The sequence below is a fragment of the Cibotium barometz genome, chromosome 15, assembly GCF_041138505.1.
Source record: "Cibotium barometz isolate CiBa-2024 chromosome 15, ASM4113850v1, whole genome shotgun sequence".
Classification (NCBI taxonomy): domain Eukaryota; kingdom Viridiplantae; phylum Streptophyta; class Polypodiopsida; order Cyatheales; family Cibotiaceae; genus Cibotium; species Cibotium barometz.
In genome coordinates, this window is record NC_141060.1 from 32,457,063 (window position 1) to 32,483,371 (window position 26,309).

General features: G+C 41.7%; 1 protein-coding gene across 1 annotated transcript in view; it reads right to left on the minus strand.

Annotated features, from left to right (window-relative positions):
• Nucleotides 1-10,549, minus strand: part of LOC147631185 (uncharacterized) — a 33,243-nt gene extending 22,694 nt beyond the window's left edge. Inside the window, exon 1 of the mRNA XM_086809511.1 lies at nt 10,393-10,549. The gene's annotated coding sequence lies outside the window, so the exon portion shown is untranslated. The remainder of the gene's footprint in view (nt 1-10,392) is intronic.
• Nucleotides 10,550-26,309: the final 15,760 nt, after the last annotated feature.

Here is a 26,309-nt window from a genome sequence, read left to right on the forward strand (position 1 = left end):
GAAATCTAGTCGGCCAGCAGCCCTATAGCCCACGACTGATGAACATCCAGTCGGCCAGCACTGGAGTGCACCTGGCATCCTCTGGCAACCTTCCCAAGCCTCAAAAAAATGAAAAAAAATAGGAAAAAAATACGGGGAGTGTGGAAAAATGATAAAACTTCTGATAAGGGCGGGCACACCCACAACAAAGGCCCTGGTGTATAAATCTAGACAGGAGATGACTTCTAACACCCCCTCTCAGCTCTTGGCTGTGTAACCAACCACAGGGAGCTGGGGTGCCGCCTGAGCAAATCCTGAGAGAGCGACTTCGTGAAGAGGTCCACCGTACTGTCCTCCGTCGAACAAAACTCTAGCAAGATGTCATCAGCAACGATCTGTTCACGAACAAAGTGCCTCTGGATGACCATGGGTTCCTCCAGTGGAAGCCCAAACCTGCCATGTAACCTCCTCCTGCTCCGTAAAACTGCTCCTGGGCCAAAAGTAGATCTCCCCGTGTCTGAATCTCCTTCCCAAACCAAGTCACTCCAACCGTGGAGTCGGACTCCATCCAACAATCCCCCTCCTGTGTACAAGAGTCCATGATCCTTCGCATGCCGCAGAAACCACAGGAAACACTATCCTGCCTCCCAAAGAGACATCTGCAACCATGAGCTCAACCGCCTCATCAGGAAGCTCCCGTCCAATCTGGTGTCCATCAACCAGATCAATGAACCATATAGCTTCTGAGTCAAAAAGGCATCACACTACTCACAAGGATCAACACCTGTTACGGTGCAAAAACAAGTCCTGGAAACCTGATGAAACCTGTCAACCACCCCCTCTGAATCCGGAACCACAAAGCCTGGAGAAACCACCTCCTTCTGCAAGTAAGCACCTGTCACCTGTCTGGCTTTCCGAAAGGTCCCCGTGGAAAGAACATCCTCATCTACTGGAGGTTCTATGTCCCGAACACTACGAGACATCAGAGCATAAGTGACCTGTTCAGCTTCCTCTGACTCACGAACACAAGAACTACCAACATCAGTACTGGAAAGTTCCTGCCAACTACTGCCATCTACTGGCAAGCTATCCACCATTTGGTCCCGGAAAGCCCACACCTGCAGCATATCCACACACAAGTGGCCATTACCAGACTGCCACTCATCACAACCCTGAGGACCTGGGGGAGAGAGTGCTGAAAGCCTGTAAACTCCATTCTCCACTCCGCCTTCCCAAACCACTTGGCCTGTTGCTTTGTCCCGGGGAGAGCAACAAAATGCTCATCAAACTCCACTCGTACACCAGTCTTGCAAACCTGATGCACTGACAACAGATGAAAACCAAGTGCCGGAACATACAACACCTGGGAGGAATGCTTCCCCCCTCTGCCATCAGGAACTATCTCCATCCTGCCCTCACTGTGAACTGGGATAGTGGACGTATCCCCGGTAAAAATATGACCAAAACACCTGCAGAGATCCTGTAAGCCAGAACGGGAAGGAGTCATGTGCCTGGAAGCACCACTATCGAGAATCCACTCCCGAGTATCCATTGCGGAGAGTCCTCCAATCTCCTCCCTGCCTGAAGAAAATGAAGCATCGGTGTCCATCACCTCCAGTGCACAAAAGCCGGAGTCTTCATGATTGCTGCTGAGGAGTCTTCACCCTTCTCAGTCTTCCGCTTGGGACACTACCTCCAATAGTGGCCTTTCTCGCCACAATCATTACAGGTCCTCTCTGCCTTCAGTTTCTCGTGGTCAACGTCGGACTTCTTCTCAGAAGACTTCTCCGATGAAGCCTTCCATTTGCCCGAGTTACGGCCTTTCGACCGTTGGCCAGTTAAGGCCTCCGAACCTCCACCCTGAGGAGGGTTCGTGAATCGTTCCTCCTAGTCCAGGACCATGGGCACAAGCTCCTCCCACGTGATGGTGCTTAGTCTGCCACTCGTAATCAACGACGAGTAAAATGCTGAGTACGAAGAGGGCAAATGGGACAGCAACGTTATGGCCATGTCCTCTGACGATATCTCCTTCCCAGCCTGAAGAACTTCCTGCTGAAGAGCCTGCAGCTTGTTAATATGCTCCCGCATCGTCGACGACTTTGCAGGGCTCATAACCCGCATCTATACTTCCAAGGAAATTCTCTTCATGGGCGATACCCTGTTGTAAAGTGAGGCCAAAGCCTACCATATACCTTTGGCCAGCGTCATGTGCTTTACATGATTGATTACCTGTGGTGTGCAGTTGAGGAAAATAAACAAACGGACCCTGGCGTTGACACGATCCCACATCTGTGTCTGAGCCTCCCGGTCCTTTCGGGTTGACGGTAACTCCCCTTCCTCTACTTCCGGCCGTGGAACACCAACAACGACGAAATTGGCGAGATCGTAGGACTCCAGAACAGATTCCATTATCACCTTCCATATGCCGTAGTTGCTCCCGTCCAACTGACGGTCCATCGGGAACGTGGGGAGTGTCGGGATCTTCGCGTCTCTCGGCCATCTCAAACAGATCTGCCATAGCGGGGATGTACTCTGAAAAGGGTGGGTGGGTGGGAACAAAGAAGAACTAAAACCTGCAAGTGGCTGTCCAGCAAATCAGCCCGCCTTCCTCTTGCTTCTCCTCTTCCCGATCAGCCCAAAACAGTCCACCAATCAACCACAAAACAGTCCCCCTCTTGCTCACACAAATCCCAAGACCTATCTAGAGCCTAGGGCTCTAATACCATGTCAGAATACGCAGCGGAGATGATGACCAAATCTGGGAACACGAGCAAAAACGCAGGAAGAAAAACAGCACAAGAGAAAGAGAGATGTAGGCGTGTAACTCTGCTCTATATACACAAGAAGATCCCGAGAAATGATACAAATAAGGCATGGGGACTGGGGGCCTATATATACATCCCTGGGAGTGCAGTCGGCCAGCAGATAAAGTGCCCACGACTGCTGAATAAGTCCCACGACTGCATAAATGCAGTCGGCCAGCAGACAGTTGCCCACGACTGATGAAATCTAGTCCGCCAGCAACCCTGTAGCCCACGACTGATGAACATCCAGTCGGCCAGTACTGGAGTGCACCTGGCATCCTCTGGCAGCCCTCCCAAGCCTCAGAAAAATGGGAAAAAATAGGGGAAAAATACGGGGAGTGTGGAAAAATGATAAAACACCTGATAAGGGCGGGCACACCCACAACAAAGGCCCTGGTGTATAAATCTAGACAGGAGATGACTTCTAACAGGCTCTACAACCTGCACAACCTTTGCCATATATGCATAGTGATGTGCCACATAACCATCATAGGTAAACCTCTGCACAGGGTTTTTCACTCTCCCAGATCTTCGCAGCTTTTCATTCATGGCTTCCATAGCCTTCTTTACACCAAGTGTTCTCATAGCTGGGATCCCAAGCTCCTCATCAAGGCTCGTATTTGAGCCACTAGACTCTCCATCAACATGAGAATGCCCTACAGAAATGTCAGGCATACCAAGGGGCTCAACCACTTTCTCTTTTCCTTTACGTGATGTACTAATCACATTTGCAGGACTGGTATTATGACGCAGCCTGCCACTCCATGGTCTATCAACAGACCCACTAGATGAGGACTCTCCTGGTCCACTCAAAGACTGTGATTGCTAACCTGCATTCTGTGCAACCACACTTCCACTCACATCAACCCCAACAGCTTCTTTTTCAGCAGCATACCAACTGCTCATCTCATCAAAGACAACATCCCTGCTTACCCTCAACTCACGTGTAGCAGGGTTATAACACCTGTATCCCTTTTGCTCAAGGGAATATCCAATAAGCACACATTTTTCAGCTTTTGGATCCAGCTTAGTTCTCAGCTCATCTGGCACATGCACATATGCAATGCATCCAAAAACTTTCAGATGAGACAAATCAAGTTTTCTGCCAGTAAACCTCTCCTCTGGAGTTATATCATCTATGGCTGCGTTGGAGTCCTGTTCATGATGCATACTGCTCTAGAAACAGCCTCAACCCAATAGCTATGCGGCATATTCTTCTCTTCCATCAATGCTCGCGCAATCTCAGCAATGTGCCTGTTTTTCCGCTCAGCAACTCTATTTTGCTGCGGAGTGTATCTGCATGTAAACTATCTCCGAATACCATTCTTCTTCAAAAATTCAGAGAACTCATTGGAGAAGTACTCTCCCCCTCCATCTGACCTTAGGCACTTTACATATTTCCCTGTTTGCTTTTCAACCAAAACTCTGAAATTCTGAAAGTGAGTGAACACCTCACTCTTCTCCTTCATGAAATATACCCACACTTTCCTTGTGTGGTCATCAATGAATGTCACATAATACCTGCAGCCTCCCATAGACATGGTCTTCGTGGGACCCCATACATCTAAATGCACAACATCTAGTGCATTTCTGCTCACATATCTGTTACGTGAAAATACATGCTTTGTTTGCTTTCCAAATTGGCATGCTTCACATATTCTCTGCATACCTTCCACTTTAAATTTTGGCAGCCCTGTCACAATTCCTTTAGTCTGCATAGACTTCATTCTCTGCACATTCACATGTCCAATTCTTTTATGCCAAATGTCTGTGTCTGCAACAATTCCTGAACCATTTGCAAACATCGCAGCACTCATTTCAGGCATGTCTACATTCAACGTAAACATTCTGCCCACTCTGTTGCCTTTTGCAACCAACCTGCACTTGTCTTTAAAGTCTTCAACATAACAACCATCAGGGTTAAACCGAACCTGTAAACCCTGCTCAAGAAACCAGATTCTTTGTTATGTTCGGAACGTGAAGTACATCTGCAAGGTACTTCACTTTGCCATCCTGCATAGACAATGGCACATCTCCAACATGGGCAATTGGATGAGCAGTGTCATCTCCTGTTTCCACAAAACCTCGTCGTTCAAGATTTTTCATCTCCTTGAACCACTTCCCATGACTTGTCATGTGGTTCGAAGCACCTGAATCCACATACCATACATCATCTTTTTGTGCTGCTTCAACATTTTCAGACATGGCATTCACGACATGCTGCATAACAAACAATCTTTCATTATCCTCATTGTTTCTGCTTGAGGATGCATAGTTGTTCTGCTGCACTTTCCCATTTTGCATGTCAACCTACTTCTTATAACATTCTGTCTGCACATGTCCAGGCTTACCACAATAAAAGCATTCACGTGCATCATTATGTAGCCTTTGCCAATTTTCACGTCCTCTTTGACTCCCCCTGCCTCTGAATTTGCCTCTTCCACCTGTGTGTTGTTGATGTTGTTGTTGTGTATTCTGGGACTGTTGTTGCTGCTGCTGCTGCTGGCCATAAGTCTGATTACCTGTTCGGCCACCTCCTTGACCGCATCCACGGCCTCCTCTACCTCGTCCTCTACCTGAACTTGTGTAGAAGGCCTGTTGCTCTGAATTGCTTTTGTTTTGTGAAGACTGTTGGTCTTCACCCAAGCTCTTCTCTTCTATAATCAACATAGACACCAAATCTGTAAAGTTGGGAATGTTTTCTCGAGTCTGAATAGACGTCTTGAACGCCTTGTATTGTGGCCCGAGACCACGTAGACAGACATCCACCTTATCATCATCATCTACTGACATACTAATAGATGCAAGGGATTCCACAATACCCTTTATCTTCAATGCATAGTCATTCACAGACATGCTCTTTTTCTCCACAGTATGAAGTTCATTCTTCAACTGTATCTTACGTGCCTTGGTATTTGTTTCATAGAGTTTTACCAAGGTGTCCCACGCCTCCTTAGGGGACTTGGCATCCTGAATGTGCCCAATCATGGTGTCCTGTATACTAATGGAGAGCCAATACATAACTTTCCTGGCTCCTTGGTTTCAGTCTTTAAACTCTTTCACATCTGCAGCAGTCGGATTTATGCCGGTATCTCCAGTGCCTCTTCATGCTCACCTTCTATGTAGTCCCAATAGCCCTTTCCCATTAGGAAATTCGTCAACCTGAACCTCCAAGCATGGAAGTTGTTCTTATCAAGCTTCTCAGCCACAATCTGGATTATGCCATCATTTGACATCTTGCCAGACACACAATTTTACCAGAAACAGTACTCTGGTTTGTCCTGCACAAACTGCTGTATTTTTTACAGCGGTACTGTAGTACTCTCAAATGTCACAACCAGTGACTTCAATATGCATACATACACCCAATGGTAACTGTTGACCTCTTTGCAGCACACACTGTGTCTGCACAGCCAATCTGTCTTCCTGCAGTTCTTGAAACAGAGTTCTGCAGAGAATCGATGACTTACCCGCAGTGCTCGAAATTGCCTGCTTTCTGAAAAATGGAGGTTCAGACGCGCCTGAAACGCGTTTTCGGCCCGAAAAATTCCGTCCTATAGGACAATATAGTTGCCCTATAGCTTTACTCCCGCGAAGAAAGCTCCTCAATCAAAGATCGTTTGTCGGTGCCTCCCATAGAGCTCCCGACAAGGGTGTAGTCACCAACACAAATAGGGAAGAGTAGTTGAAGCTCTTACCCTCGTACGGCTTCCTGTGGTTCTCTTGCTTGCAGCTCAGCCCTTAGCACGAACCAGGCTCTGATACCATGAAAAGATGCAGGGGGGTAGAGAGCTTGAGCTCTTGCAAGCACACACACACTCACAAAACCCTAATAGAGAACACACAAGGTGAGAGGCTGAAAATCTTCTTCTACTTCACTCAACACTCAACATACCATATACAAGATAAGACTACACACAATATGAAAGGTACTCAACCAAATACATACAAGGGTTCTCTATAGTATGAACCCAACTAAATGAGCTGGCGCTATAACTATGCCAGTCTCTAGAATGGCTATCACACAACCTATCATCCCACTGGCCGCATATCACCCAAGATCTCACCAACCATGCCAATGGTGTAAGTGTGGGGCCTATCCCCCAAGCGGGTCATCAGTGTCCACCGCCTCACTAGACGAGCTCGATATCTCAACAGATAGAGCCTGAGCAAATCCCTCTACATCGCTGGAAGTATGGTTCTGGATGACGTCTTCGCCAATTTTATGCAAAGTTCAAAGATAGAGAGACCCACGAAGCCATTTCGCTAGATGAAGAATTCTTCCTCGAGTATCCACACTTATTATTGGCGAACTATCTCAAAGCTATGAACATGCCGCCAAGCTCAGCAGGAGGGAATGCCACATGCACCCATGCACTGTAGTACACAGTGACAAACTGACTCATCAATAGTGCAAGAATCATGTACAGAAGTAGTATCTTTTAGGATTTATTTGTCGTATGCCGTGACCCCTTTGTAAGCCCTAGTCCAGGACATGTCAGGCACGAGCTACATAGGTCAATCTCCCAAACTTAGAGTGTCAGGTTAGTCCTCTTAACCCACTATGGAGAATTCAGCAAGTGTTTATCATTCAGATTCATCTAGAGGTCAGACATAACAGTATGGACTTGGGCCCAATCGGTCAAGTTTGGTGGCCACTCGACCAGCCTACAAGCAACCGACTAGCATTTTATGCTAGTCGTGAACATTTGCTACAGCCGACTACATTTTATGATAGTCGTAGCATTAAATGCTGGCCGACAGGCAGAAGAGGCAGCCGACAAGCAATATATGGACATATAAAAAGGCACAGCCTGTCCAGTCCCAAAATATGCAGGTACAGATCAGAGATTATCATCAGATAACAAGCATGTATGCTTAGGCTTTTACCTGTGCATACTTACAGCCATACTTGTGCTCTCAGCCCAAGGCAAAGAAGCTCAGTCTCTTCAGGAGTATTCAGCACACCTACCCCAATCTCGGGCCAGTGTATTTCTCTCGAAGATAGCTTTTGTTAAAATATTGCATCTTTCTCTATTTATGCTGTCGTGGAGCTATCGGCCTGTTTCCTACAGCCGACTGCTTCATGCACAAGTATATAAGAGTTGCTCCCTTTATTCATTCTATCATCTTCAATTGCCCTATTTGTTGGCTCTTGTACTCTGTAACCTCAAGCTAATAAAGCTCAGTCCTTGCTTGCAATCATTCTCTCTCTCATGTTTATTTGCTTCCGCTTGTGCACATTCTTTCATGGTATCATCGCCTAGGCTTTGGCTGCTGCACAATCTACTTCTCTCCGTTTTCTGCTTCCCTAGACTCTCCAGGCTGTAGATCCTTCAAACAGTGGTTGCGTTTCTATGTGACTTGTCTTTGCTCTTCTTTGAAGACTTGCCCTTGTCCCTGGCTTTGGCTTTGTCCTTGGATTGACAATCCTTTGACAAGTGGCCTTTCTTCCCACACTTGTAACACCGGCTCCGAACTTTCTTCTGCACCGTCGAGAGTGCCTGATCAGGTCCAATAGACGATGAAAGAATGTGCACAAGCGGAAGATGCAGAGGGGGTGTTAAAATATTGCATCTTTCTCTATTTATGCTGTCTCGGAGTTGCTTTTTTGCACACTTCAAGATGCAAAGGGGGTGTTAAAATATTGCCTCTTTCTCTATTTATGTTGTCATGGAGCTGTCGGCCTGTTTCCTACAGCCAACTGCTTCATGCACAAGTATATAAGAGTTGCTCCCTTTATTCATGCTATCATCCTCAATTGCCCTATTTGCTCGCTCTTGTACTCTGTAACCTCAAGCTAATAAAGCTCAGTTCTTGATTGCAATCTTTCTCTCTCTCATGTTTATTTGCTTCCGCTTGTGCACATTCTTTTAGCTTCAAAGTCGCCTAAAGCTTATGCACAGTTCTGCCCAGCGTTTGGTCGCTTTGTCCTTGCGTTTGGTGGCCAGTTAGTCAATTTGTCCGCTGAATCTTGTGGACACAGTTCAACTTGTATACAATTCTCCAGAAGAAGAAATAAAGCAAATACTCCTGCTTCCAGGAGGGGGACCCTTCAGTGCGTAATTCAGGACCCCATCTAGTGTCGTCTCTACTACATCTCTTTCAGATTCATGTATGTTGTTTTAAAGGATTGCTAAAGACTCACTAAACTCAGGTTTAAAGAAAGGCTTCGTTGTTTCGCACGGTCCTAGCTCAGCGCATGCTACATCTTCGATAAGCATAGCCACTATATCCTCATAAGATGCATCTCGGGCTAGTCGAAGACAGATAAGACCTGTGAAAACGCGATACCTTTTGTAAGCTCTTAAGAAGCACATCTACCTTGTCGTCATCATCAACTCCTCCTCCTAAGCAGGAAAGTTGTTGTGTGACTGATCCATATTGCCCACGTGTTCACTGAGTTCATCACTCTCATGCATCTTTAGATCAAAGAATTTTAGCTTCAAAATGGGTGTGGGCCTATGAGACAAAATGGGCCACAAACCAAAACGTGGCCTGCTGTAGGGCAGCCCACGACTGTATCAACAGTTGGCCAACAGCAAATGAGGCCCACGACTGCATACATCCAGTCGGCCAGCATCCAGAAGTCCACGACTGATGTCTGGGCAGTCGGCCAGCTACTGGTCCTCCAGCCACCTCAGGGCTGCCTCCCAAGCCACAAAAAATGGGAAAAATAGGGGAAAAATGCGAAGAGTGGGGAAAAATGATAAAACACCTCATAAGGGCGGGCACACCCACAACAAGGCCCTAGTGTATAAAACTGGACAGGAGATGACTTCTAACAAAAGCCAAATATATATACAAAAACTTCAACAAGTATATTGACACTGCAAGTATATTGACACCAATGGCAAAGTTCCAGACTTTCAATAATTGATGTCCCTTCCTAGAGCTACAAGAATGAAGTGAGGCATAATAAGTGGTTGATAGGTCTGTAGCCAAGTAAAGTCCCGTCTCCTTCTAAGTATCCTGGATGGTTAAACAAAAGGTTTGTGATCTGCAAAGATGGGGGCTTACATCCAACCAGATGCCAAGCCCCACCCACCATAGGGTTAGCTTTTGGTTTGGACATGATGGGATGTAACTTCTAAGACATCTTACACATACAGCCTGCCCATTCGAGCTGTCACAAAATATGGCAACAGGTGGGATTGTCCCCCATCATCCATGGATGGGCAATCAAGCACGTCCACCTTCCATGCCTGTCCGCAAAGCACAGTCGTTATGTGTACTGGGTCCTAAGGAGCCAAAATGGCATGTCCATGTATCTCAATCTCTACAGCAAATAGCATTCAAGATGCTTTTGCTTTATTACAACAGCTTGGAAATGCAGCTTCTGCCCATGTTAAACCATACCTGTGTAAGTTCCTTTTTTTTTTTGTGAAAGCAAGAAGGCTATGGCAGCTCATAGACACGCTAACCCTAACCCTAACCAGCTCAGAAATTATTTTTAAGAAAAAACTACGTAACAAAAGGTGAACAGCAGAAAACATTAAAAACTCGATATTAAAGAATCCCCATTTGATTCAGTCTTCATCAGATTTTTCAAACCCTAGCCTCAATGGCCACACTTCTATCTGGAAATCAGATTTGACGAAAGACTAACCTTTTGATTAGTTGTCTATAAACGCAGGTGTGAGAATAATAATACGGAATTGAAGCGCTTGTCCTGTTAAAACGGCATGTATAAATGGCACTTGTGGATAAAATAAATGTTCCTTATTAATGCGAAAACAACTTTTTTTTTTAAATTGCGAGGGATATTTTTTAATTTTTTTAAGTGTGGGAGCATTGCATGCAGGAGGAGGGGGGCAAGGCTTATAAGAGCCTTGCATTTCCTTCTTTTCTTGAGAGAGAGAGACCTTGAAGGAGAGGGAGAAGGGATTCTAACCTCATATTTTTTCAAAACCTTATTTTGAACATTAGCACACTCTACTCTTCTAATAAGCTCAAAGTATGTGTGTGCTACTTTTGTGGTCCGAATCCTAGCTTATTTGTGAGATGTTGCGAATTAAGACGTTTGCTACATATCAATGCTTACCACTATGATACTGTAATGCCTTGCCCCAAACTAGCTCGTGTATGTAAGGCCTCCTACCTATGGAGGCCAAATGCTTCAGATACGTTTTAGGAAGGTTTGGAACAATGCTAAGAAGGTTACATGCTTGTCTTAACCAATATATTTAAATCAAGTCATACATGGGGTCAATGGTCAAGACCATGTTGTCTTCTAGTTACAATGCTTTGGATACATTTTGGGAAGGTTTGGCACAATGCTAAGAAGGTTACATGCTTGAAGTCATACATGGGGTCAATGGTCGACTTTACCAAGACCATGTTGTCTTCTAGTTACGGTGCCCAAACTAATACCCTTCCAAAAGGCACAAGGGGCCAACCAATTCTCTGAGCTAAAAGGGGTGGTCCAAGTCCCTAAACAAGGAAATAAAAATTAAAATTAAAAAAGAGAGAAAAAGAAAGAACACAGATGCCCAAAGGTAGATAAAAAAGGGTTTACATGGACGAGGGTGGTAGACCAAGGAAATTCTAGGGTTGGTTCACATGGAGATAATAGGGTTCAATGGCTTGAGTAGTTTATATGGATTGAAATTCAATCCCAAGGTCAATAAGGAATAAAAGGGTGCTTCTAAATGAAATAAGGATAGAAAGAGTAAAAAGGGTGTGGCAAATAGGTGGAAGGTATCTAAAAGGCATTAACATCCCTTTTTGAAAGAGAGCAGCAAGGAAACTCTAGGCTGGACCAAGGAAACTTAGAGTTGGTTTATATGGAGCACCAAGAAAACTCTAAGGTTGGTTCATATGGAGATAATAGGGTTCAATAGGTCATGGAATAGTTTATATGGATTGAAATTCAAGCCCGAGGTCAATAGGGAATAAAAGGGTGCTTCTAAATGAAATAAGGGTTTATTAAGAGAGAAAAGGGTGTAAAAATAGTAAATAGGTAGAAGGTATATAAAAGGCATCGACAGCTCTTTTCGGAAGAGAGCAGCAACACATCCCTTTCCTTAAGAGAGTAGCGATAAATCCAAGTCTCCTCCAGAGCTTGTCTACATGTTGTTCCTTGTGGTAAGATGCCTACAAGTGCACTTGGTAGTTCTTCCTAGTAAGACATGTGGGTGTATTTTCTTCAGGATAAGGTAGATGCTTTTGGAAAGTTGATCCTTATGGTAAGATACCTACCGTTGCACTTGGTGGTTCTTCCTTTTTTTTGTTATTGATCGGTGGCTTTACTAAGAGATGTGGACGTATTTTCTTCGGCATAAGGTAAATGCTTTTGGAAAGTTTAAATTATGGCATAAATTGGCAACTTTAGTAAGAGATGTGGACGTATTTTCTTCGGCATAAGGTAGATGCTTTTGGAAAGTTTAAATTATGGCATAAATTAGTTGAGAATGAGTCAGGGTAGAAGTAGAAGAAGTTTCGGCATAAAGGTAGATGCTTTTGAAAAGTGTAAATTATGACATAAATTTGTTGAGAATGAGCTAGGAATGAACATTAGAGCCAAAAATGAAAAAAATTCCGTGTAAGGATTGGATTAACTTTCTTAATCAAAGTGATTTAACTAAAATAGTAGAGACAAATAGCTATATTACATGCATCTTTTTTACCTATATTTAGAGGATAGTGTCTTTAATATGTCATCCATCACGTATTCTTTAATTCACCTATACTTGGTAGCCATCTCACCTACTTTAGTACACTCTTGAATGTTTTCTAAAATAAGCTTATTCGAAAAATTTGAATTCATAACATACTTTTCTCTTCCATAGGACATGATGTGAGTTTTTCCCTCTCTTTTCTTTCTACTATCTTTTTCTCCCTCCCCACCATCTCTTGCTTTCTCTTTGAGTCTTCATCATTTTGTGTTCAATACTGCTTTCTTTCCTCTTCCTGCTATGGTGACTCAAGGGGTTGACCCCCCTCACTCAAAGTAAAGACACCATATCAACTTGGTGCTTGACAAAGACTACTACACATGGAGAAGTATTCATCATAAAGCTCTAAATGATGAGGCTGAAGCTCAAAGACTATGTGTAGAAGGGAAGAAGCATGTGGATTTGTGGGTTCAAGGAGGTCTATACCCTCTTGACCCATCAATTGGTAAGCCTCCATTGGTAAGCCTCCATCATTCAACACTTTACATGATCTTATTCAATTCATTGGGGATGGTAGAGGCGGCTTATTTGGATACTGCCAAGACTAAACAATCAAGCTACCATTTCCCATTATCAACACACACACACACACATGGCTAAAACTATGCTTGGTGTGTACAAGGAATTTGTTAAAGGGTTAGGAGACATTGTGATCTCACAATCTCAACGTGTGAATGAGTTAGAAAAACTACTTCAATCATCTTAGGAAGAGATGACAGAGCTTAGACAAACTAACAAAAAATGGGACGAACATGCACTCCAAAAAAACCCAACTAAAAAGCACTCCTTTTAGGTTAAGGGTAGGATCTAAATAGTTTAAGAATGTTACATGCCTAGCAACACATGGGGATGCTAAGAAGAAATAGATAAACCTTGCTCGAGGCTACTGAATAGTGTGGGAGGTTTTTGCTTGGATAATCCTATAAATAGGATTGCTATAATTAAGTCTACTATCAAAAACAATGACTTGATTGAAATTCTCAAGCTTCCAGAGTGTGTAGGGCTTCAAAGGAGGGGTAGTTAAAGAAGTTTGCTATGACTTTCATAACTTGGTCAAGCCTAATGAGGTGGTGGAGGCATGCAACAAGGTTTCAATAAGCAAAAAGGGATACATAGCGATATCAAAGCTACTCATCTAAGGTATAAAGCCTCGTTGTCCGACCACATATTGTAGAAATGGCATAACACCAACAAAGCTACTTCACTGAGGTATAAAGCCGCATCATCTTCGTGTGTTCAGCTCACCCTAACCACATACTATAGTAATAGCACGACACTAACAAAATTTGGCTATTTTAGGGTTCATAGCTGAATACAAACATAACACATTGACGGTTTAATAACTATAGAGAAGCCAAAAAGAAGAAAAAGAAGAAGACCTTAACATTCAAGTATGACATGTATAATAACTATAGAGAAGCCAAAAAGAAGAAAAAGAAGAAGACCTTAACATTCAAGTATGACATGTATAATAACATATTTGTAGATGTTAGAAGGGTCCAATCAGCCATGGTGAAGTTTTATCAGTGCATAATAGAGGACTGTGAGGGTAATCTTATTTTTGTTATCAAGCTTGATGAGGCACAAATCTTTAAATATAAAAAAATGGAAACAATCAGTATAGGACTAATGAACGGAGCTTTAAATTACGCTCAAGGTCAGGGAGACTAACCATTACATAGTGCATAGTCAAAGATGGAGTTATGGTACCTAGGGGCAATTGTTTGTAGTGCCAGATGAGGGTCATGATACTCTCAAGTGGTTGTTCTAGCACATAGAAATTCCAAGCATCATTGTGATGCTCAAAAAAAAGGTGAGAAGCTTGTGGTGGATGGGGTAGGAAACTTTACAGTAGAGTAGCACATGAGTGCCAATTTGAAAGCACTAAAGTGCATGTATGGGGTGTGTGGTGGTCCTAGATCAACAAACCTATGCCTCTATTGCATGGCAGGCATGAACAGTCTGGAATGGTACAACCCTACAATGGATTGTATACGAAGCCTCTATCTAAAGACGAGACAAAGGAAGTAACTGAAGATGAAGGCCAAACCAACCAAAAAACCCTAAGTCAAGCGTGAACCATGTATTATGCCCAAGGATCCCAATTAACAGTGAGTCATGAAAAACGTGCACGAGTCGTGACTTGTAGTTTATAAAACATCATCTAGATTTTTCCTAAATTTTTTAACTCTTTGAAGTATGGTCATTTTTGCATTTGTTCAAACACATTTGTAACAATTCTCATTCTTAAAATTTTTAAAAGGGGCTATTTTTAGAATGAAAAAAAAACCCATAATCATTGACTTCTTCATCTCCTAAAAAGAGCAAATTTTCTAGCATTACTAACATCATATAGATAGCTCACAAAACTAACTTCACAAAATTGAGCAAAAATAGAACCATAAAATCCACTTAAAATTTTCATGAGCTAAATTAAAAAATAAATATATTTTTTGAGTTTTTTTTTTACACTTTTAATATTCCATGTTCTAATAAGATGTAAAAAACTACAAATTTTAAGGACAAATTTGACATTTGACACCATCCCAAATCTTGCAGCTTTGGATTTTGGAATCTTGGAAACAACCTAAAAGCAAAAAAAGCTTTTAAAAAGAAAGAAAGAGGGTAAAGAAAAGTGAAGAAGAGAAGAGGAAGAAGAAGCAAAGAAAGGAGGACAGGGTGTCAATGTGACTTCGCGCATGTCATCCCACACATGCTTTTTTTAGCAGCCAATTATAGTAGTACTCGACGAGTTAGGAGCATTCTCAGCAGGTCTCATGGGGTTTTACACACCAATAGAGTGCTCAAAACTATAGTTTTGTTACGTTTTGGAAGCTCTCTTTTTTTAAGGCTCAAATATGCAAGGATAGACATGGAAAAGCAAAAAAAAACGGGAAGGAAAAAGCAAAGGAGGGAGACAAAGAGGAGAAGAAGAAGACAAAGTTTAAAGAGATTAAGAACTATCTTAAATGTAATTTTTTACTTGTCAAAAAAGCAAATATTTCAATCCTTGAAAAAATTGGGATCCCAAAATATATGTGTAAGCTTTAAACAATGGGATTCATGAAGTAAGTTTATGGGTATTTCTCTATAAAGTAGACATTTTATTATCAACCTAGATTAGGTAACACTTACTAAGAAATATTTTCTGGAATTAAATAGTTTACGTCAAAAAATTGAAAAGTGTGAAATTTTTTATGTTTTGGGCTACCAAAACATCAAAAGTTTGATGTTTTAGGCTACGAAAAGTGTGTTTGTGGCATGTCGAGTAATTTCTTAGGTAGTTTGGACTTTGGAATCTCAACTATGGAGACTTTGGATTTTGATAACCAAAATCTTGAGACTTGAGCTTCTAGAAACCAAACTTTCAAGACTTTCGATTTTGAAATCCCATGAAAATCCCTAAAAAAAGCAAGGAAGAGAGGAAACATTGAGTCATGAAAAACGCACTCGATTTTGAACGAAAGAGGTATTGTTATGATATTTAAATATGTGCATCACAAGTTCAAATCCCAAAGGTTACTCAGCCTCTACAAGCCTATAAATAAAGTCTAGATCTTAGATTTTAAAAAACAAACCTTGCCAAACTTCATATGAGAAACACAAATGGAATCACCCCATACTTAAAGCTAACATATAAGCCTTCACTCTAGAGCATGACATGTATAAACAAAACCATAACAACAAGATATACTCTCCATGTCTCTATGTATTGCATGGGGAAGGTTGCACTTCTCTCTCTCTCTCTCTCTCTCTCTCTCTCTCTCTCTCTCTCTCTCTCTCAAATTTGTTAATTAGCACCATGGAATCTCTACTTCTAACGCAAGGCTCCAACCAAATCCTCTTTGCATCCCTTCACCTACCTCCTACCAAACGATCTCTCTTCTACTGGGAGAGATGGCATTGTTTGTCAGACCTTCTCTCTCTGTCTCTCTCATAACCACACATGGAATTTGGGCACATAGAGAAGTGCTCTGTAATTTACACAAGAAGGGGACTCTCTCTCTCTCTCTCTCTCTCTCTCTCTCTCTCTCTCTCTCTACATAAATACATGCTCGCTTAAGCCTTTGGCTCTCAAACTTAGCCTTGGCCCAAGCCTATTACCCATGGTCTTGTCCTCTTTATTTGGCCCATAGCCTATGATTATTATATTTACATGTTCAGGCTCCCACATCATTATAAACCATCCCCACCCAAGTATGTTTCGTTCTCGAAACATGCATCATGTCAAAGACCATTTTATGAGCAAGGTGTGCGTGATGTATCAAAGGAAGCCACCAACACTTATCCTTATACAAAATTGTCCTAGAGAGCATGCTTGAGAATATGGATTTAAATCTTTATGTAATGCCCTCTCGCAACCTCCAAAGTATAGTACTTGAAAGTATATGTCTTTCATGAATTGCACCCACCATTTGCATCCATTTGGAGCGTCATTTAGGCCTTATAACAATGAATTTCAAAAAAATACAGCAAGCTATTTTTTACTATTGTGGCTCTCAAAACCTCTTTGGATGCATTCAAAAGGTGCTGCAAACTGTCCAACATAGAGACGGGCTGCCATGTTGCTTCATATTGAGGTAATTCCTTCCACTTGATAAGGTATTCGTGCAAAGAACGATTGTGAAGTACCTTGTCTCTCTCTCCCAGCACTTTTTTGGGAACATACTCCACTATGCCATCTTCACTCATAGGTGGAAGCTCATCCAAAACTTGCACTTCCGGCCCAACATATGACTTCAAGTGTGATAGATGGAAGATATTATGTATCTTGGTGGGATGGAAGTAGCAATTGATAAGCCACTTCACCAACTCTTTTCAATACCTTGTACAAACCATAGAATCAATGTGCAAGCTTTGTGTTGGTATTTCCATTGAGAGAACCATGCCTAGTTTTGGGTATCCTCAAGAAGACAAACTCCCCTTCTTTGAATTCCAATGGTCTTCGGTGTGCACCTTCATAATGCTTCATTTTCTCTTGAGACTTCTTAATATTCTCTTTTCTTGTTTGTAAGAGAGCTTGCATCCTTTCCACACTTCATCCTTTGCATGGGGATTCACATCATCATGCTTGAATGCTACAATTGGCACGTGCACCTTGTAGCCATACATAGCCTCCAAAGGGAACATTCCAATGCTCACATGATATGTGCTATTATAGGCGTCTCATAGAAATAATGTCTCAAGTAAGTGTCATAGAAATAATGCCATGTGCTATTATAGGCGTCACATGATATGTGCTATTATAGACGTCTCATAGAAATAATACCTCAAGTAAGTCTCAAGACACTAATTCACCCTCTCAGTTTGACCATCAGTTTTTGGGTGATAGGTTGTGCTTGGAGTCAATCTAGTACCTATGCTCTCAAATAATGTACACCAAAATGTGCCCATGAACTTTACACCTCGATCATTCACTATGTGTTGTGGTATACCATGCATCTTGAACACATATTCCATGAATTGATGTGCAACCATGGATGCTGAGTATCTCACTTTTGTTGGCACAAAATGGGAAACTTTTGTCAAACGATCAACCACAACATAGATGCTATCCCTTCCTCTCTTGGTAGGAGGCAAGCCAGTAGTGGAATCCGTTGCCATTTGGGATAGATAAGGGCTAAAGCAAACCATCAGGCTTCTGTGTAGGATCCTTGTTGAGTTAACATGGCATACATTTGGAGACATATTCTTTCACATATCTTCATTGGCCATTCTAATGAAAGCTCTTCCTTATGGCATCATAGGTTTCAAACAAACCCAAATGTCCTGCCATGGGAGAATAATGCGTCTCATCCATAACCTTTTGCTGTCAGATGAGGCACACAAGATACACCCTCTCCTTATGATATAGAGGTCCATTATGTAATGGAAACAAGAGGAGAGCAAAGTATAAAAGAATGAACAAGCATAAAGAACTTATTGAATCATCATGAAGACACCATAGCTTGAGAGAGGACACAAGATGTATAAAAAGCTTCTTGTATTACTTTGTATTTCATCCACTCTAAAGTTGGCTTAACCTTCTCCTCCAAGTTGTTCTTGTTACAAAAGGTAGGGTCTCCTACCGTTTATATAGGGTCCACCAAGGGCTAGGGTTGGGCTAACCCTAGATCCCTTTTCCTCCCACATGCATACTTTATTTGAGTGTGTTCACATCTCCATTACCTCTTCCTCTCATCCTTAACCTTGTACATCATATATTTCAACACCCCCTCTCAATGCCACCATGGGACAAGGTGAGCATTGGACTTCAAGTTTAAAAAAAGACCCTCTCTCAGGATAGAAGATAAGGTAGGTAGCATTTATATGATAGGCTTTTACAAAAGAGATAAGTTCTAGAGTAATGTGGTTCACTCCCAACTCTAGCAAGCATGTTTCACTCCTCAACTAGAAGAGTTGCTCGGCATGTGAGGAACTTACAAAATCCCCTCAACCTTAGTGACATCTTTGGTACAATCTCTTCTAAAATGGCCTATTTCACCACACTTATTACATTTTCACTTAGACGGATCTTTCTTGAAGCATTGAGCTTTAACATGCCCCTTCTTCTTGCAAAAAGTACATTTCAAGTTGTATTTAGACGTACCATGTTTCATCACAAAGGCTTGCGTTTTTTATGTAGATGTAGATCCGCCCTCTACTTTGACCCTTATATCTTCTTCAAGAAGTGATGTAACAATACCTATAAATGTTGGATAAGGATGGTGCTTCAATGTGGTCATAAGGCTATCGACGAATGACAGGGGCATGCTCTTCAAGAGCACGGCAATAGCATCATCTTCTTCAACTTTGGCATCAATGCTTGCAAGTTGTACCATGATGCTATTCATCTCATTGATGAAGTCTAAGAGAGCCACCCTCTTGCATTTCAAGACCATAAAACTTGACCTTAAGTGCAATCTTTGAGTGCTGTGCCTTGGCTCCATAAAGCTTCTCAAGCTCATCCCAAGCCGCTTTTGCTGATTTCATACCTGCCACAAGATGAATGAGTTTCTTATGAATATGAAGGGAAATAATGGCATGAGCCCTCTCATAATCTTCTACCACCTCTGAATCTTCAAGGTCCACCTTCTTTGTGCCTTTTACCAAAGGCAATAAACCTTTGAGCATGAGCATATATTTTACTTAAACTTGTCAACAATGGAAACCTCACCATCGAACTTCTCAATCGAGGCTCCCATCTCCTTCAACATGAATGATAGGGGTAGGAGAGGTCTTATCACTTGCAAAAAACAAGGGTAGTGTCTAACTCTGTTTTACAAGGCCAAAAAATAATTCAAGTTAAAAAAAAAGGTGCAAGTTCTAAAATCACAAAATCACCTTATAGATAATAAACCTTTGAAGAGTTTTTTAAATAATTATTTTTTTCTCTCTTTTGAAAAAAAAACACCAAACTCTCGATCTGTAGGTCTGTGCACTTTGCTGCTATTGGTGTTGCTACCAGACACTACCGTAGTTAAAGTGATGATTGCGTTGCTGTTGCGATAATGCTCAGTGAGATGGTGTTGCTCACATATTAGTGATGCGCTGCTAATTGCTACCGCTTAGTGAGGAGATGGTGCTTCTGCAGAAGGAGAACTACCCCACTACAAAGGTTTGTCGCCAGAAGTTGAGCAGTGGGCAAGTGCTGCCGTTGAGACGGACAACACTGCGGGCAGTCGTTGCCTCAAACTTTGTGTTTTTGCCACAACAAGACAAAGTTGCCTCCAAACCTTGCGTTTTTTGCTGAAGGCAACCTCTTGTCATTCTATACGAAGCTCCCTTCCTTGCATTTTGGTTGAGGTGACACTATTACTTGCGTTGCAAATATATCCTTGCTTGTGGTTCTCCTCTTCCTTCTCTCCTTGGAGGCCTCTTTCACTGCCACACCTCTTTTGCCTCAAGAAGGTTAAAGCTTTGAGAATGGCTTAGATTGTGAGAGAGAGAGAGAGAGAGAGAGAGAGAGAGAGAGGGATCTCAACCATACATGGCTTTGATACCATGTTAAGAATCATGGGTATCTAGAGCATCCAACAGCGGAAGCAATGGAAACAAGAGGAGAGCAAAGTATAAAAGAATGAACAAGCATAAACAACTTATTGAATCATCATTAAGACACCATAGCTTGAGAGGACACAAGATGTATAGAAATCTTCTTGTATTACTTTCTATTTCAGCCACTCTAAAGTTGGCTTACCCTTCTCCTCCAAGTTGTTCTTGTTACAAAAAGTAGGGTCTTCTACCCTTTATACAGGGTCGGACCACCAAGGGCTAGGGCTGGGCTAACCCTAGATCCCTTTTCCACCTACATGCCTACTTTATTTGAGTGTGTTCACACCTCCATTACCTCTTCCTCTCATCCTTAACCTTGTACATTATATAATTCAACAATTTCTTGGTTGCATGCAAGATTGCAATCATCTCTTGCTCTTATAAACATGCAACTCCATCTCTTTATCATCAAGCTTGCGGTTCTCAAATGCAATCACCAGTTGAAGAAAGAGGCATTCTTTTGGGATGTTACAGCCCATAAAAGCTTTAAAGAGCTCAAAAAGATGCTTACTTTAGATCCTATTTTGGTATGCCTAGATTTCTCCCAATCCTTTCACTATAAGAGTGTATATATGTGGAAGAGGCATTGGTTCTGTCTTGTACCAAGATTACGGTGTTTGATAGAGTGTATATATGTGGAAGAGGCATTGGTTCTGTCTTGTACCAAGATTATGGTGTTTGATAGAAAGATGAAAGACCCAAGAATCTCCTCAATTGAGTAATATTGATGGGAGTAGGCCAATTCCTTACACATTCCACCTTCTTGGGATCCACCTTTATGCCATCTTTGCCCACAATATGACCAAGGTACTCCACTTCATTTGCCATGAATGTACACTTTCTCTCTTTGGCATACAAACGGTTGGCTCTCAATGCATCCAAGACTTTATGCACATGAACCAAGTGCTCCTCTTCACTCTTGCTATGCACCAATATTGCATCAAAGAAGACAAATACAAACTTGAAGATCAATTTTTGAAGCACTTTGTTCATCACAAGGCTTGAAAAGTGGTGGGTGCATTGCATAATCCAAACGGCATCACCATGAAGTGATAGAGACCCCTCTCGGTCCTAAATTCTATCTTGTATTCATCACCACTCTTCATCCTAATTTGGTGGTAGCTGGATCTCAAGTCAATCTTGGTGAAGAATTTGGCCCCTTTCAACTCACCCAAAAGGTCATCTATCCTTGGGATTGGATACCTATTCTTGATAGTAATCTTGTTCAAATCCTTCTTCTTTACTAGAAGCATGAGTGATGCAAACGGCGATTGACTTGGCTCCACCCAACCCATTTCCAACAATTCTTTGACTTTCTTTGCCACCTCATCTTTCTCACCTTTTGACAATCTATATGGAGGCTTGTTAACGGGCCTAGCATTAGGCTCAAGCTCTATCCCATGCACATCACGCTCGGGTGGCGAGCACTTGGGCATTTGAAAAACATATTCATAGTCCTTTCATAGCTTTTTCGTTCCCTTATGTGTATTCTTGCTCTCCTCCATATGGTATTCATCTTTGCAAAGCTGTAGTACATACATTTGTCCCATTTTTTGAGCTCTCTCTTGAGTTGAGTGCCATTAATCAAAGTCAGTTTTGAGTTGCAAAATCCATGCAAAGTGACACTCATTTTTCCATGCACAAAGCTCGTGAATCCTTGCTACAAATTTATGGAGAAGGCGCCAAGAGCGGCTAGCCAATCACAACCCAAAACTGTGTCGATTGGCCCCCATGTCCAATACTAGTAAATTTTCTTTGGAAGTGTAATCTTTTGAGAGCATCCACATCCTTACAAACCATTGTATAATCCATAACATCCCCATTTTTCACTTGAACTTTGTGTATTATTCCCAAGGCATTCGGGTATAATTTAAGATTGCACAATGATTGTCGATTCATAAAACTATGTGTAATACCACTATCCACCACCAACACAAATGCCACTCTTCCATTGACCATAGCCTTAAGCCTTAAGCCTTAAAGTATTTTCACCCTTGCAATTGGCCTAGGCTTCATAGGAGATTGAGCATAGAGTAGCATCATGTGCATCCAGAGCACACAAAGTAGTGGGTAAACCATAAAACCACCAGGATCAAATGGAAACTCTCCATCCGGGTCTATCTCATTGTAAGCATCCACATGTTCAAAGAAAACACATCAAATGATTCCACATCTTTTCCTCATTCATCACTTTCAAGAACACCATGTTGATATGACATTACATGCATTGCATGATTTGACATGGTCCTTGTGCCACTTCTCACCGCATTTGTAACATAGGCCTTTGTTCCTCAATTCATTGATGTGGTCCTCCTTCACAAATTTTATCTTGTTAGCCCCATTGTTGTAAGACTTTTCATCCCCTTGTGAAGGCTTATGAGAAGTGTTGCCAAACCTGAAATTTTGTTTACTGCCATTACCATACACGAGTGGAAACTTGGGCACACTCGGCGTGAAGTGCCTTGTGGTGGAAGCATTTGAGCCAAAGTCCGGCTATCTATTTAACCATGCATTAGCATATTTTTCTTTATAAATCTCAACTAAGATCATGGCTTCCTTGAGAATGGTCAGTCGTTGAGCTTTGACATCTGCTCCAATAGTGTTCTTGAAGCCCTTGATATACTTCACGTTTTTGAAATCCTCACTTAAACCTTTCGTATGAAGCATAAGCTTGGGGAACTTGTGATGTACTCCTTCACACTTGAATATCTTTGTTGGAGATCATATCACTCGGATTCTTACTATTTTTACATATTTGGATAGTACGCATCTAGAGCTTCTCGTAAAACCAAAAATCTCCAAAATCCAACAAGATTTGGGCTTTCCACGCTCCATTTTCCAGTTTATTCTATTATGCCAAAAGGGCGACCACCCAAACAAGCCTTGGTTCTTCAAGATCTAAAGGACACAGAGAATATGGAACGAGTGGACATGATTGAGGATGGGGACACTAATCCCAAGGTCGGGAGCTTGCATGCAAATGAGGATCAAAGGGCATATCATGTACAAAGTTGTATAACCTATGCCAATATTGCCAATTCACCGAATCATGGTGGGGAACCTAATGCAAATGCAACACCCTCTATGAATAGTGACATGGCATAAATGATGATGCTAATGCTACGTGGAATGATGGAAATAATCATGAAGCCAATGGTAGAAGAAATCAAAGGGCTTTGCAACACAAAGAGTGAGTTGTCACAACGCAACAATCAAGATCATGTGTGGCAACCCATTCATGGATCTACTCCAATGCATAATTCCTTTGTGGAAAGAACCTCTCATGACTTGGGTGGACATCATAGTCGATCAAACAATGTTGAAGGCTAAAGGCAAGCCAAAGGCATTATGTTTAGTGACATGGGTCAAGCCACATTTGGTAACAAGGAGAACAATCTGAACTTGCATTCTTCCATTAGAGCCATGCACAATTCGATGTATGCATCCATGGCTAAACCTTGCTACCACAATGCTAGAGAACCAAATCACATCGAATAGCATCCATATTCATTGCATAATGCCAATTTCATACCCTTGCATTTGTCTTGCATTTACCAATGGAATAGATGACTAAGGCCCCATTGCTTGAATGCAGCCAAATGGAATCATGCTGATTAAGTTGATTGAGTCAATGAGACGTGCTTCGATGCTTCTTACCACCCTCTTACTGAGTTTCACTCCAAGACGAGAGCTGGGACCATTTCTTCACTTCGGGTACCTAATCCTCCACCTTATGGCTTTCCTATAGCAATCATGACAAGGCAGATTCAAGGCGCACTCTCCCTTGGCCTCTTCTCCACATGCCAGGGGTACCCTCTTCCCATTCTAGATTCTAGTAATGAAAAGAGAGTTGATTATAATGTAGATATTCAATGAAAATTACTTCCAAGTATGAGAGGAAGCCACTTACAAGCTTGGCATGAACTCATGCTAATACCATCATATCATGTATCACCTAGCATGGACTCATGCTCTTTTCCATCACTATATAGCAAGCATCAAAACAACATTCCACAAACATGTGAATCAAGTACATGTGCTCATTCCATCTCTTGCCATCACATAGGCATGCCATAGGTCATTGCATAGCATGTAGATGGCTATGAATGGCAAGTAGAGTATCCAAATGACATGTAATTAATCATGTAGCATCTCCAATGACATGTATGTAGCCATATAAGTTATCAAATACATAAGATTGATTGAAAATGATCAAAATCTCCTAATCTGTCCAATTGGGGTTTGCTCAATGCTAAGTATGAATACATGAGTAAGCTTATAACACCATTGAAGCATTCCATGGTACATAGGCATGGCCAATAGTATGTGTAAATGACCAATTTTTCAAAATTAAGATTTCTTTGAAGAATACCCCAAATCAAGTGATAGGCATGAAGAATCCATCAAATCTTGCAAGAAATGGATGTAGCAACTCACCGGAAGCAACAGGTAAGCTTCAATGCTTGAAAATTGATAAAGAACAACTCCATGGAAGCTAGATGATAGGCGCCCTTTCCTCTTCATGAATCCCACGTTTTTTCTTCTCTTGGCTTGTAGAAGGAAAGTAGATGCTCAAAATAGCTTATTTTCACCTTAAGAAAGGCTAAGGAAGCCACAGCAAACAACAATGGTGGACATAGTCACCATTTTGCAACCTTCACACAAGGAGACCTTTGAAATTTTTGCCACTTGAGGGTATTTTAGGAGATGCAAAGCAAACGTACAATGCCTAATGTCATGCCTCTAAAGCCCTAGATGGAAAACGTGTAGAGATTCTAACCACAAGATCTAGATTTCTAGGGTTTTCAAGCACAAAAGAAGGGCTAAAAATTCCATGAAAATGTGTAGAAATGTAGGAAAAATTTTGTGAAAAAATGAATCACTGATGCCACTGCAAGAGAGGGGCTACTCAAGGCATGGGTGTAGGTCACCATCCTTGAGCAAAGGAAGGAAAGCCATGGAAGCTTGATAAGCTATAAGTGTGATTAGTAACAATTAATGATGATTAAGAAACTTACAAAATTATCCTTTATATCAAGTCCCATGTTCATACTCACTTAAGTCTTTGGCCCCCATAGTTGGCCTCTACCCAAGCCCACCCGTGGTCTTGTTCTCTTTATTTGGCCCATAGACTATGATTATTATATTTACATGTGTTCGAGCTCCCATAATATATATATATATATATATATATATATATATATATATATATATATATATATATGCATGTGTGTGTGTGTATGTGTGTGTGTGTGGGTGGGTGGTAAACCACATATATATATATATATATATATATATATATATATATATATATGAGATTTCGAGAAGGAGAGAGAGGAAGGACAAGGAGATTGAATTGGGCTGGGGTGGACTTCCATGAGGATTGAGGCAAGCTAGGGTGGTTCAAAGCAAGAGAAAAACTCCATGATCAAGTGATTAAAATTAAGTATCAAGTAATGACACTAATAAGCATTATTAATCAAGCTCTTTGAAATGAACGTGTTATTTCAATTTATAATGATTAAGTGCGTATCTCCAGCCCAAAATATCTCTATGAATCAATTACTAAAATCTCTTCATCAAGGATAAATTCTTTCACCCTCCAAGATTCTTCTCTCAATCAACCCATGTGGCCAATATAACATAATTGAACCCTTTCTAACCTTAACCTCCATCAACACTTTTCATCAATCCAACAAAACAACCTTCAACTTATAGCCCTTTAGACCATCACATGTGCAAAACCATGAATCATGTGCTCCGCCTCAAATACGCACCATTTATCACCCCCTCCCTCTGTTTGCACTCCCCTGCC